The sequence below is a fragment of the Drosophila melanogaster genome, chromosome 2R (genome assembly GCF_000001215.4).
Source record: "Drosophila melanogaster chromosome 2R".
NCBI lineage: Eukaryota > Metazoa > Arthropoda > Insecta > Diptera > Drosophilidae > Drosophila > Drosophila melanogaster.
The window spans coordinates 4,802,173-4,815,175 of NT_033778.4; the positions used below are offsets into that span (position 1 = coordinate 4,802,173).

The 13,003-nt window shown below is 40.7% G+C and overlaps 1 long non-coding RNA gene across 1 annotated transcript, besides 6 other annotated features; it reads left to right on the top strand.

Annotated features, from left to right (window-relative positions):
• Positions 1-372: part of a mobile genetic element that runs on past the window's edge.
• Positions 248-12,958, top strand: lncRNA:CR46477 (long non-coding RNA:CR46477). The gene is made up of 2 exons (NR_167863.1): positions 248-3,038; positions 12,845-12,958. It is a non-coding gene; the product is annotated as a long non-coding RNA:CR46477 (long non-coding RNA).
• Positions 373-707: a mobile genetic element.
• Positions 3,032-7,693: a mobile genetic element.
• Positions 7,798-12,115: a mobile genetic element.
• Positions 12,163-12,726: a mobile genetic element.
• A 17-nt stretch (positions 12,959-12,975) lies between the features above and the next one.
• Positions 12,976-13,003: part of a mobile genetic element that runs on past the window's edge.

Below are 13,003 nucleotides of genomic sequence, written 5' to 3' on the forward strand. Positions count from 1 at the left end.
CGAAATTATTTATTTATAAGGATGGACAAGCAACAAAAACTAATTATAAAGGGTGGTCAAACGAAATTATATATTTTTAAGAGTGGGCAAACGAAAAAAACTCATTTTAAAGGGTGGGCAAACAAAATATTTATTTTTAAAGATGGGCAAACATGATCAAAATTATTTGATTTTAAAAAAGGGCAAACGAAATTATTTATTTTTAAAGGGTGGACAAACGTTTTTTTTTTTTTTTTGAAAATATTTATTTTTAAGAGGTGGGCTAACTTAATTGGTTTTTTTTTAAGAGAAGGCATATGAAAAAAATGTTTTTAAAGGACAACTATAAAAACTAATAATAATGGCTAGTCAAACGGTTTCAATTGATAATATAGGGTGCGGCAGCATAACGTCCTTTTTTAAAATGCGGTAACCATTTAGTTAGTTGATGACATAGCAGAGGGCGCTAGTGGTCCCGCCATCATGCGTTAAAATAGTGAGAGCGTGCCTTTGCATTTGACTCCTACTTTTCAAGCGGATGTTCGGTTATTAAAACACAGCGTTCATTTCGGACCGCACATCAAATATTACATGTGTGCAAGTGCGACAAAAAGAGGAACTGGAGTCCCTCGGCCCGTTAGATCACCTGAGAGCATTGAAGCCGTGAGAGCGTCAATATTGCAATCTTCACGGCGTTTTGCGCGCAAACACGCATCTGCCCTTAGACTATCCGATCGTTCTGTGAGAAGAATTCTTCATGATGATCTTTAATTCCATCCGTATAAGATGGCAATAGTGCAACGGTCCCAAAGGTCCTAGTGTGGTGTGCAATTTCCTCAGATGGACTTATTATTCTTTAGGTTTAGAATAGAGGAAAACAAGGTCACAGTGATTCGGACCGGTATGTAAATATGCTACAGAACCTTTTTTCCTACGGCAAAAAGAGTTGGATTTGAGGGACACTTGGTTGGCTGTCCGTCAAATGTAAATGTCTGTCATCGTTTCTGACTTACTCCACTTCTCGGGTCAGCACCCATCTTGAAAAGGTTTATCTACTTATTTTTTTGTAGTTAAATTAATAACATATCTTTATTTATTTATATACCTCCGACTATTGCCATGTTTAAAAATAAATTAAAAGCTACAATGCAAAAGCTACAAAAAGTTAACAACAATGGTTTTAGAGAAAAGTATAGAACTCACTACCAAGCCACGGTGCACACGTCAACAAAAGTTGTTGGCTATTCACGAGTACAAGTGGAAGTGCAAGTCTTTATGCGTAAAAAAAACTGATAGTCGCCGCTGAACAGTTATCTTTATTTATAAAAATTTAGTTATCATTAGACATTTTTTGCTGTCAATAAAAGGCACTGCCTGGAAGAAGTTAACACTAAACACAACATTATAAAAAAAATATATGTATTTATCGTAAACAAGATAAACAAGGTTGGCACGAGAATATACAGAGGTGGTCAAAAGTACTGTTTATGGGCCAAAAATAGGAGCATTTAACTGATCCTTGCCTGTTGACAAAAGTATTTACACACAATTTTTACGCGTCAAAATTATTTACACAGTGCAAATTGAGGATTAGTCTTTGATTTGCATTGAGTAAGTGAAGTTCTAGTTGATGTTGATCGAATAATTGTTAACAGTTAAGTTAAAAGATAAAACTAAGCATTTAATTTGTAAAATGGCAAAAACAAAGCAGCTATCAGGTGGGCATCGAGCCGAGATTGTCTCTAAACTTAAGACTTGTACTTCTGCATCCAAATTAGCTGTGTTGTACAAAATATCACGTAAGACTGTGTACAATTTAGTTAAAAAAAAGGACACATTGGGAAATTTGGAAAATAAAAAGAGAACTGGCCGAAAAGTTGCATTGAACCCAAAAGACTGCAGACACATTATAGGAGTTGTACTCAAGAATCCCACCATTAGTCCCGTTAAAATTGCCCCGGCTTCGAAAAATTTAATTGGAAAACAAATGAAGGAAGTTGACATCAACTCCCATGTTATTCGTGCAGTAGTTGATATTAGCCCAAGAAACAAGGAAAAAAGTCTCGCATTTGCCTTGGAGTATAAAGAGAAGCCTATCGAGTTCTGGTTTGATGTTTTATGGACTGATGAAGTTGGGTTTCAGTTTCAGGGATCCTCTGGCAAAGCAATGCATTTCCCAAAGCAACTAAAGGGTAATGCCGGTTAGCCAATCAATCGGTTTGGTGGTGGAGCGGTGATGTTCTGGAGCTGTTTAAGCTACTATGGATCTGGAGACATGGTACCGATAGAGGGTACACTAAATCAAACAGGATACCTCCATATCTTAAATGAGCATGCATTCACCTCAGGAAATAGACTGTTCTCCAAGAATGACTGAATCTTGCAGCAGGACAATGCTCCATGCCGAGTACCAACCAAGTTCTTGAAAGACATAAATCAGGCGGTACTTCCATGGCCCGCACAAAGCCCCGATCTGAACATTATCGAAAATGTCTGGGTTTATGTTATGAGTCAGAGGACATTTGAAAGAGATCGCCAGCGCGATAAAAATAAAATTACCTCTTGAATTTGCGCACAACTTGGTCCGGTCAAAGACACTAGAATATTCTAGTTATTCTAGTGTCTTTGGTCCGGTCAATACCAGCAAGGCTGCAAACAGTCATTAATGCCAAAGGCAGAGTAACTATTTATTAATTGGCTTAACATAATCACATATTAAAATAATAGAAAAAATATTTCGTTTAAATTAAAAAAAAACGCAAAAAACAATTAAAACAGCTGTGTGTCAATAATTTTGACGCGTAAAAATTGTGTGTAAATACTTTTGACAACAGACAAGGATCAGTTCAATGCTTCTATTTTTATCCCATTAACAGTTATTTTTCCACTTTTGCTTCTGTTTGCTTCTGTATAGATGTAAAAGTATGACAAATACCGTTATGTTCGTTTCTGAGTACAAAAGCAGCAGCAATAAGCGATCAAAGTTGACAATTGAAAAAAGAAGCACGTTGTGTAAATACTTGTGACCACCTCTGTATGTATAAGTTAACCAGTTTCCTGCTGGCTCATTTCCCGGGATGTTGTTGTGTCCCAGGACCCACCTTATTGTGAGTTTGCTGACAGCTCATAGGGCTCATAGGGCTGGTCAGGGCTGTCCTCACATATAGATTAAATGTTATCTTAGCTTTGCTGAGCGCCTTTATGGATGCTTGACTATCAGATTAAACTCCGCACAGCGTCCAATACCACAGACTTCAGCTTCAAAAATACTGGTGTATCTGCCCATCGATTCGTGGTATTTCAACCTGGGGCCTACAACCCCCAGCCCACTTCCTTCGTTGGTGAGGGATCCGTCTGTATACCACTTTATTGTTTGTGGTTTCATAGGGTGTACTTTCCCCAGGGTTGTCCAACTGTTTTTATTACTGAAATGAGTGCTGAAGTTCTGAGAGAACCTGTGCTCAGCTGGCATCTCATCCCTTTGTTGCATTAGCAAAGGGATATCCCGTTTTAGGTTTTCAGCATCCTTACTTGTGAGGTTGCAGCCATTTCCTGCTCCCTCAATTCTTATTAGGGTGGCTTTCCTCTTCATTTCAATGACGATATGAATCGGCGTCACCTCCATAAGTACTTCTAGGGCTGCAGTGGGACAGGTACGCATTGCTCCTGTCATGCATACGCAGGTCATGCATTTGCAGCTTATGGAGTTTCACCTTAGTGGTGCTAGGGCGTGCTCTATCACCCCAAGCCCCTTAAGTTAGTATAAGTCTGACTACCATGAGGTACAGCCATCTTATTATGCGTGGATGGGTTCCCCACGACTTACCAGCAATGTTTCTACACGTGAAAAGTGCTCTGGTGTACTTATCAATTGTGTTATCGACATGAGTTTTGAATCTAAGTTTGGAGTCAAGGGTTATCCCAAGATACTCAACTTCTTGGCTGGCCTCTATGGGACATTCTGACAGGGTTATTGCCTTCATTCTCTGTAGCGTGTACCTATTTGTGAAAGGAACAATAACAGTTTTGCTAGGATTTAGGCTCAGGCATACTTTCTTGCACCATTCGCTGGTTATATTGAGGCCCAGTTGAATAATATCGCAGAGTGTTTCCTCTAGAGTGTTTCCTCTAGCTATAATGACAATATCGTCAGCATAGCCTTGGCAAAGTATACCCCTGCGGGTCAGTCTGTCCAGCAACTCTTTTACCAGCAAGCTCCACAGGAGAGGCGAGAGGACACCCCCTTGGGGGCAACGCCTTGTGGTAGATACTGTGGACGACTGTCCTCCTATAGTGGCCATGGCTCGCTAGATGCTAGTTGTGATTTAATCCATCTGCTGATTGTCGTATCTAGTCCTCTTCTTGCCAGGGATGCGTTGACAGCCTCATGGGAGGCATTGTCGAAAGCACCCTGTATGTCTAAGAAGGCACATAACGCCACTTCCTTATGAGTCAGTGAACCCTCAATATGGCTTTTCAGGTGATATAGGGCAGTATCAGTTGATCTGCACGCCCTGTAGGCGTGCTGCGTCCATTGGAGAGGATGCTCCACAAGCAGAGTGCTTCTAATGCTGACATCCACTAGATTTTCCAACATTTTTAGCAAAAACGATGAAGCTGATGGGTCTGAACGACTTTGAATCAGTGATGTCTTTCTTTCCAGCTTTCGGAATGAAGACCACTTTTGCCAAACTCCTGGCAGTAGGTATGTGTCCCAAAGCTATGCTGCTGATCAGCGCTGCGAGCTAACTTAGCGCTCGTTGAAGCAGGATTGGCTGAATGCCATCAGGACCAGGAGATTTGTAGGGCTGGAATGTACCAATTGCCCATCTTAATATCTCCGTTGTTACTATTGAATTTGCTTTGGCCCAATCAGTAGAACGCGGTCTACTTTGTGCCGTTACCGGGGTATTCCCATCCGTTTGAAGCGTGCTTCCCGGAAAGTGAGTTGCCAGTAGTAGCTCTAGTGATTTGATTCTGGCACTCCTTTCAGATTGCTGTGTTTACTATTGCCTCACAGAAAGTTCTATGATTCCTTCGTTTGGCTTTCCTGATCTCATGGTTATACATGGTCAGTTTATTCCGGTAGGCATCCCAGTTCCCTTCTCTTTTTCCTTTGTTAAAGAGACGCTTAGTCGCTTTCCGCAATTTCTCCAATCGGTCGTTCCACCATGGAGCATCTTTATCCCTCTTGGCTCGGCCAAGGGAGCAGTTTTCTCTGAATGCGTTAATAAGACACGAGTAAATATCTTCTACGGCGGCCTCCAGTTCTAGAGTGGTACGGAGTTTCCCGGTTACCCTAGTAACTGGATCTCGCAGTAAAGAGGCATTGAACCCTTTCCAGTTCGTATTCCTAGGATTGCGCTTACGCTCGCTACATTCTAGATTTAGTCCCATGTTAAAACGAATAATTCTGTCATCTGACATTGACTCCTCAGGAGATACGTGCCAGTCGCTTATATGCGGAGCCTCTGATCTGCTGGCAAAGTGTAATGTCCAGAACCTCAGATCTTACCCTAGTAACAAATGTCAGAACATTGCCGACTCACCTCTTTGGTGATGATGGGTGAGTGCATCCTCTTACAGTGCTCAGCCAGTGCAGTGATTTCGGGAGGTGGGCACGCCTCGTCACCGGCAAAGTATGCCGTACCACCACAGTCTTCTTGACTGCTCCCACATCTTCTACCACGATCGGTACACAGTCCCTCGTGAGAAATTCTGTAAGTATATAATAATTAATACTTCTACATGCGAGGATACAGGCTCTAGGGCTAGAAGCCCGTTGATCCCAAATTACCTTGGCGTTCTTCACGTACAGTCCTTTTATTCCCTGGTTATACCAGGGTTCCTGTACAGGGCTAGCTCAAGATGTTGCTTGGTGAACATCCTTGCCAGCACGGCCGAGGCCGCCTTGACGCGATGGATGTTCACCTGAGCTATCCCTGTACTCCCGACCATTAGATGATCGGGTCCATCGTCGGCGTTACTGATCTGGAGATGCCCAGATCAGCGTCCGCCGGTACCGCTTATTTCTTACTCAGCAGGTCTAGTTCCATGCCTAGCTCTTGAGAGGATATCGGGGTCTGATCCCCATCTTGATGACGATCGCATCGAGATCCTCATCATCCGCCAGATCCTCGCTGGATTCGGAGAGTTTATTGGGCTTCTCCTTCTCCGCGGAGACTGGTAGATTTCGAGGAGTCTCGACCCGTCTTGTGCCGGCTTTGATCGTCTTAGCCTTCTTTAGACCACAAACTGAGATGTCTCCAAACCTGAAGCTCAGCTTGTGGTCGCTAGAAAAGATCTTGGCACATGAGTTGTCATCAATGCCCAGGCTGAGGAACGAGCCACCACCCTCATTCTTCCTTGATATAAGACGCCAGTTCTCAGTGTCCAAGTCATTCTGTTTTTTGATCAATTCCATGATCCACTTTGTTGTCTTGTCTCCTGTCCTAGGGCAGAAGATGGTGATGTGGTGTGACGATGGCAAGTCGTCGCCCATCTTTACCTCCAGGGAGACACCGCTCCACTTACTGAGGCTGGGGACTGCTAATTGCAGCCACTCAGCAGTGGTTGCGTTGCGGCAGTCCACTATCAGTTGACCCACCCTGAAGTGGATTCCTCCAAACTTAATTGGAGAATCCCAACCGGTCCTCTCCGGTTATCTACCTATCTCTTCCAGTAGTACGTCCTCGAGCTCTGAGAGGTTCTCACTGCTGAGGACGGCTTTGGGGTAATCCTCTGGTACGACCGCAACTTTAATGGCCCCAGTTAAGGCCGCATATGATGGCTTGAGTACTTCAGTTGCCTTTGCAGCCCTTGAGGTACTGGGGCCATCGAAGGGAGCAGTCAGTGGCCTGCTCTTCTCCACCTTCTGCCTCTTAGGTTTTCCGTCGGAGGCGTCAGGGTGGAGTTTTCCCGCTTCGAAGCAGAGTTGGGCCTTTGCTCTAGCGGCTGCGATGTCTTGGCCAGAGACAAAGCTTCTGCGGGTGACTTGCCCTGCTGAAGGTAACGAAGATACCACTTCGTTCTGGCCCCGCTCAGCCCCTTAAGGTTAGGGTCATCCCGGGCCCCAGGCTGACCAAGTTGCGGTAATGGGGTTTTAGCCCGTACCGCTTGCCCGGCTTGGACTACATTCGAGTGATTCGGTGTGGCTGCCCGATTCTTCCCTCCCGCAACCGGGCGTGCTTGTGCCGTTGGCGCACTCCGATTATGAGCATTTTTTGGTGTTACCACCGAAGTAGGCCGCTCTCCGTCAAGGAGACCACCCGCAGTCAAGGCCTGCGGTGTTTTAATATTTTTGGGTCTATGGTTCATAGTTCCCATGAGTTGCAGAGAAATTAACGGTCCACCCGGGCAGAGATCCGCAGTACGCGGGTCAGGCTAACTAGACCGGGCGGACGCCACTTGCCCGGACTGTCCGTTAGCGACTGGGCTAGTTGTTTCCCGGGCCCTCAGCCTGGCAGACTCTCGGCACGGGTCGAATGACACTTCAGTCTGGCCCGGAGATGTGGAAATTTTTGAGAGTTACCAGCTCCAGCCCAACTACGATTAGCAAGCACTCTTAGCAGAGACGTGGCCTAACTAAGTGCCTGTTTCCAGCCACCCTCGCGTGGAGAGTGAAGTTGCACTTCCAGTAGTGTGTCACAACTGCGGCGCGTGCCACCGTTGGTGGCGCGTTAATCCCCGTGTGGTACCTACTGGCGTGGTGTCCATAAAAGTTGTATAGGAAAGTTATAATTCAATATATGCTAAGAGGACTAGTTGCTAAAAGAAGAAAAAGAACACATCATTTATTTAAATTTTTCGATATATACGTGTAGGGGTATTATATATCCTCTTAGTTAACTAAAACACACAAAGGCAGGAATTGGACTCTTTGATTTATTTGTTACTTCCCGTGTTCAGCTTTAGCATTCGACTGACTCCCTCTCCGTTTGCGATCTGCCTCTATGCTTGTTGCTACAGGGCCGATATTGCGAAACAGAGAGAATGCCACCCGAAAGCGAACAAGTACTTCATGTTTATATACTATGTTGCTATTATGAACCGAACTTATGTATGTGTACCTCTAGCCTACTACAATTCGACCATCCTGACATTTAAGATCACCTGATCTTGTCGAAATTTCCAACTTATAACTATTACATTGTTCTTAGCCGCTATTTGTTAAATTTTTTTTTTTTTTTTTTTTTGTACTTTTCTTACTACTTACTACTTTCTACTCCCTATCCAATGTTTAATATTTTGACTACTCCAGACACCTTGATATGGATTTCGCGCTAATTGAAAACCTTCAACATCTTTAATTAAAAACCTATCATTTTTCAATACCTTCTCTATTTCATATGGACCCTTATGTTTAGGTATTAGCTTTCTAGCAACTCCTCCTGTACTATCGAAATTCTTAACCATAATGTAATCTCCTACTTTGTACTGCGTACTTTCTTTTTTCTTATTATTATATCTTTTTTCATTATCCCTCTGTGCTTTTAATTGCGATTCCGATCCTTTTCTTCTAATTTCTTTCAAGTCTCTAATTTCACTAACATTATCTAACTCTTCTAATTTTTGTCTTAATTCATCAACAACTTTTCCCTTTTGTTCAATTCCAAACAACATCTTGCTGGGAGATTGCGCTACACTTCTTTGTTGGGTATTATTCAGAGAAAATTCTACGTCTTCAATAACTGCATCCCAATGCAATGTTGCATATGCTTTCCTGCTTTATGAACTACCTCGAAATCGTACTCTAATAGTTCTAATGCCCACCTCGCAATCCTAGGGTTTAATTCTACTTTATTTAACGCTAGACTTAATGCGTTGCAATCCGTAACAATTTTAAATCTCTTTCCCTGTACATAGATTCTAAATCTTCTTAATGCATACACGATGGCCAATGTTTCAAGTTCAAAACTATGATATTTGGCCTCATCCTTTGTTGTGGTCTTTTGCAATAACACTGCACCAAAACCTTGTGCACTTGCATCTGTATGTAACTCTATTTCATCCTTATAACAATATAACCCTAACACTGGAGCTTCCACTAACTTTTTCTTAAGTGTCTCAAAACATTCTAACTCTTTTTCTTCAAACGAAAATTCTTTGTCTTTCTTTAATAAGTCATATAAAGGTTTTGCAATCGTTGAAAAACCCTTAATAAATCTTCTAAAATATGAACACAATCCTAAAAAGCTTCTGACACCATGCTCCTTATCTGGTACTGGAAAATCTCTAATTGCTTCTATTCCCTTGTCATTGGCCTGTATTCCCTTACTTGTTATTAAAAATCCTAAATATTGTACACTCGATTGCAGAAACTCACATTTATCCATTCTCAGCTCTAATTTGTTCCTCGTCAACCTGTCAAAAACTTCCCTAAGTACTTCCATATGTTCCTTAATTCCTTTGCTAGCTATCATAATGTCATCCATATATATAATAACTTTATCCTGCCTTATCATATCCTCGAAAATTCTATTAATAAATTTCTGAAAGACCGCCGGTGCATTTTTCAGCCCCATTGGCATCCTTAAAAATTCAAACTGTCCTAAAGGCGTCATAAAAGATGTATATTTCATTGATTCCTTATTAACAAAAACATGAAAGTATCCATGTTTAAGATCTAACTTCGAGAATATCGTTTTATTTACTAATCTATCCAACAGATCATCATGATTAATGGTAAAGGATAATTATCTTTGACCATTGTTTTGTTAAGTTTTCTGTAATCAACACATAATCTTAGGTCTCCTGTTTTCTTTTTCACTAACACTATCGGAGATGCATACTCTGAATCACTCGGTTTAATAATTCCGTTTTTTAGATATTCATCTAAGATAATCTGCAGCTTTTCTTTTTCAGAATATGCTAATCTTCTAGGAGAACAACTAAACGGCTTTAGGTCATTTAATCTTAATTGTATTTCACACCGAATCTCCGGTTCATTCGGTCTTTCTTTATTAACATAACAGTTTTCTACAAACTCAATAAATTTTATACTACATACTATACATACTATACATTTTATACTATGATCCACCTGATCACCTATTTTGTAATCAATTGAGTCATCTATTACATTAATTTCAAACATTTCCCTCTCCACTTTGCTTATTTCAGCATTGACAGCTTTCTCTAATTTATTTTTAACCGTGTCACTACTCATTTGACTTTTACTACTACCTTGACTAACACTATCGCTAACTGTTTTATTGTTGTTGTACATATTTTCTTCCTTTAACATTTTATCGCTTTTCTTGTTACATCGACTTTCAATTTTATCCACTGTAATCATTTTCAAGGTGTCCAGATTCAAGATTAAATTACATGCTTCCATAAAATCTCTTCCCAATACTACATCATGATTCATAGACTCGTTTGCCACCATTATTAAATTAAAGTGTATTTTATACAAGTTTTTCATAATGTAACACAATATTTTTCCATATGTTTTCAAGGGACTTTTGTTTAATCCGTAAAATGAACTTAAAACTGGTACTCCAATAACATCTTTGGGTACTTTACTAATTTTTATGAACGAAATGGGGCTTCCCGTGTCTATGGGGCATGCTGTAATAAATTTTGATTTAGCATTGTTCATAAAATTAATTTCAAAATATCTTACGTAATTGTTTTCATCCCCATTCTTGTTTTTCAGGCACTTTGCTGCAAAGTGCCCCATCTCACCACAGGCATAGCATGACCCTTTTTCGCGCTTTGGCTTCCTGCACTCTTTGGCCCAGTGTCCCTTCGAATTACAATTGAAACAACGCAAGAGTGTGCTGCTATTATTGTTCACCGATGCCACCTTCTTGCCTGCTTCATCCACTTTCGGTAGTTTCACTTCCGCAAATGCCTTCTTTATGTGCTAGATATGTTCAAAGCATTGGATACGGGCTTGGTTACGTAGCATTTGATTCGGAATACCTTCAATGAGGAGCGCCACCAATTCTTCCTTATCCATTTTTATTCCATGTGCAAGCATCACCTTATCGTCTGCATAAGCAACAAAGCTTTCGCTCGCTGTCCACTTTCGTTCCTCAAATTTTCGCCTTGTTTCTAACTTCGACTTCCTCTCACCAAACATTGATATTAGCTCAGCCGCCAACTGCTCCGTTGGTAGCAATACACGTTCTGGATCTGCATGCAACCACATGCATGCTTTTCCTTTTATCTTACTGACAATCAACATCTTTATATACGGTTCCTTTATTCCATAAACGCTGGCTATGTTTTTCACCTGTAAGATCCATTTGCGCGCACATGTATCTCCCGAAAATTCATTTACTGCCTCGGTTGCCATAAGCAATAATAAATCCATATTTTGCACAGCTTGTCCCACTGTATTTCGTTAATTCTTGCCACATTCTTTGTTCATTTTCTCACCGCCGCCGTCTTCGCTGTCGCAAACTTCGTTTTCGTCGCTATTCCCGTCGCCGCTGTTGTTGTTGCGGGCGCCGTCTGCACTGTTGTTCTTGTAACTGCGTATCCCGCTTTTGTCGTCATGTTCGCCGTTACTTTTGTCGTTGGGCACAGTGCTCTTCTCATCGCCGTCTTCGTTGCTATCTCCAGCTTCGCTGTCACTTTCGTCGTCTTTATGCTCTCCGTCTTTTCCGTTATTTCTTTTTCCTTTTTGAACATTATTATTGCTGCTTCCGTCGAAATCTTCTTCCTCGCTTTTTAATAATAATTTCAATTGATTTCGCTTTTCGTTTGTTAAATTATTCAAACGCAAAATCAATTCTCTTTTTGTTCCCGTGGTTGGTTCTTTTACTTCACTCAACCATCCTTTCAATTGCGCCGTCGATGCATTGCTTATATTCATTTTTTTTTTTCTCTTTGGCTCGTGATCGGCCCACTTCTGATATTGTAGGGGTATTATATATCCTCTTAGTTAACTAAAACACACAAAGGCAGGAATTGGACTCTTTGATTTATTTGTTACTTCCCGTGTTCAGCTTTAGCATTCGACTGACTCCCTCTCCGTTTGCGATCTGCCTCTATGCTTGTTGCTACAGGGCCGATATTGCGAAACAGAGAGAATGCCACCCGAAAGCGAACAAGTACTTCATGTTTATATACTATGTTGCTATTATTAACTGAACTTATGTATGTGTACCTCTAGCCTACTACATACGTTTTTTAGTATAATATAATTAATTAGTATATATAATTATATAATATATTCTTGTTTCATAAATTATTATATTTTTTTTTTCAAATCAGCTTCTTTTCCTTAATCATGACAAAAAAAATGTATGAGAGTGGGCTGCGAGTTAATTCGGTTAGATTTTAATTTAATATAATATAATTTAATATAATATTTAATAGTTGATCTTAAATTAAAGTTCTAACAAAATAAATAAAGTTGTTTTAAATTTATTTACTTTGGCTATTTAGCCTCCATGATTTGTGCCGTTGTATAGTTGAAAAAAACTGTTGTTATTACGTTGACTACTCTTCGTAATTTCTCTTGTTGTGCCATTTCCAGTTTCAATTTTAATTAAAAAAAAAAACTCACTCAAATTTTAATCCTCGGCGAAAGATCTATCTCCGGCGCAGGTGAGCTGAAATAAAAGCATGGCATTTTCCACGAACACTTGGAAAATATACAAACACATATGTACGAATTTCGAATCGAAACGAATTTAAATAAACTTTTCTTGCCAAATTTACTACGAAAATGTAAACGCGCACGTAACTCATTTAACTTAGGGAAAATAATTAAATTAGGTTAGATTAAATAATAAATAAACTTTGGGTCCCAGTGCAGTTAGTACGCCACGTTCTGAATAATGCGCATGATCAACATCTCTCATGGCCTCTCATGGAGTCGTGCACAAGGCACAAAATGGATTTGTCGGTTATGTTATGTTTATAGTATTTTAAGTCGGTTTCCGCAAGCCGGTGGCTTCACAATAAATCCACGACGGAGTAACTTTTAGAAAACTCTTTATTGAGCAGAGCAAGTGTTGCTGCTTATGAGGGTAGAAAAGAACTAAATATACGAATACAAGAATTC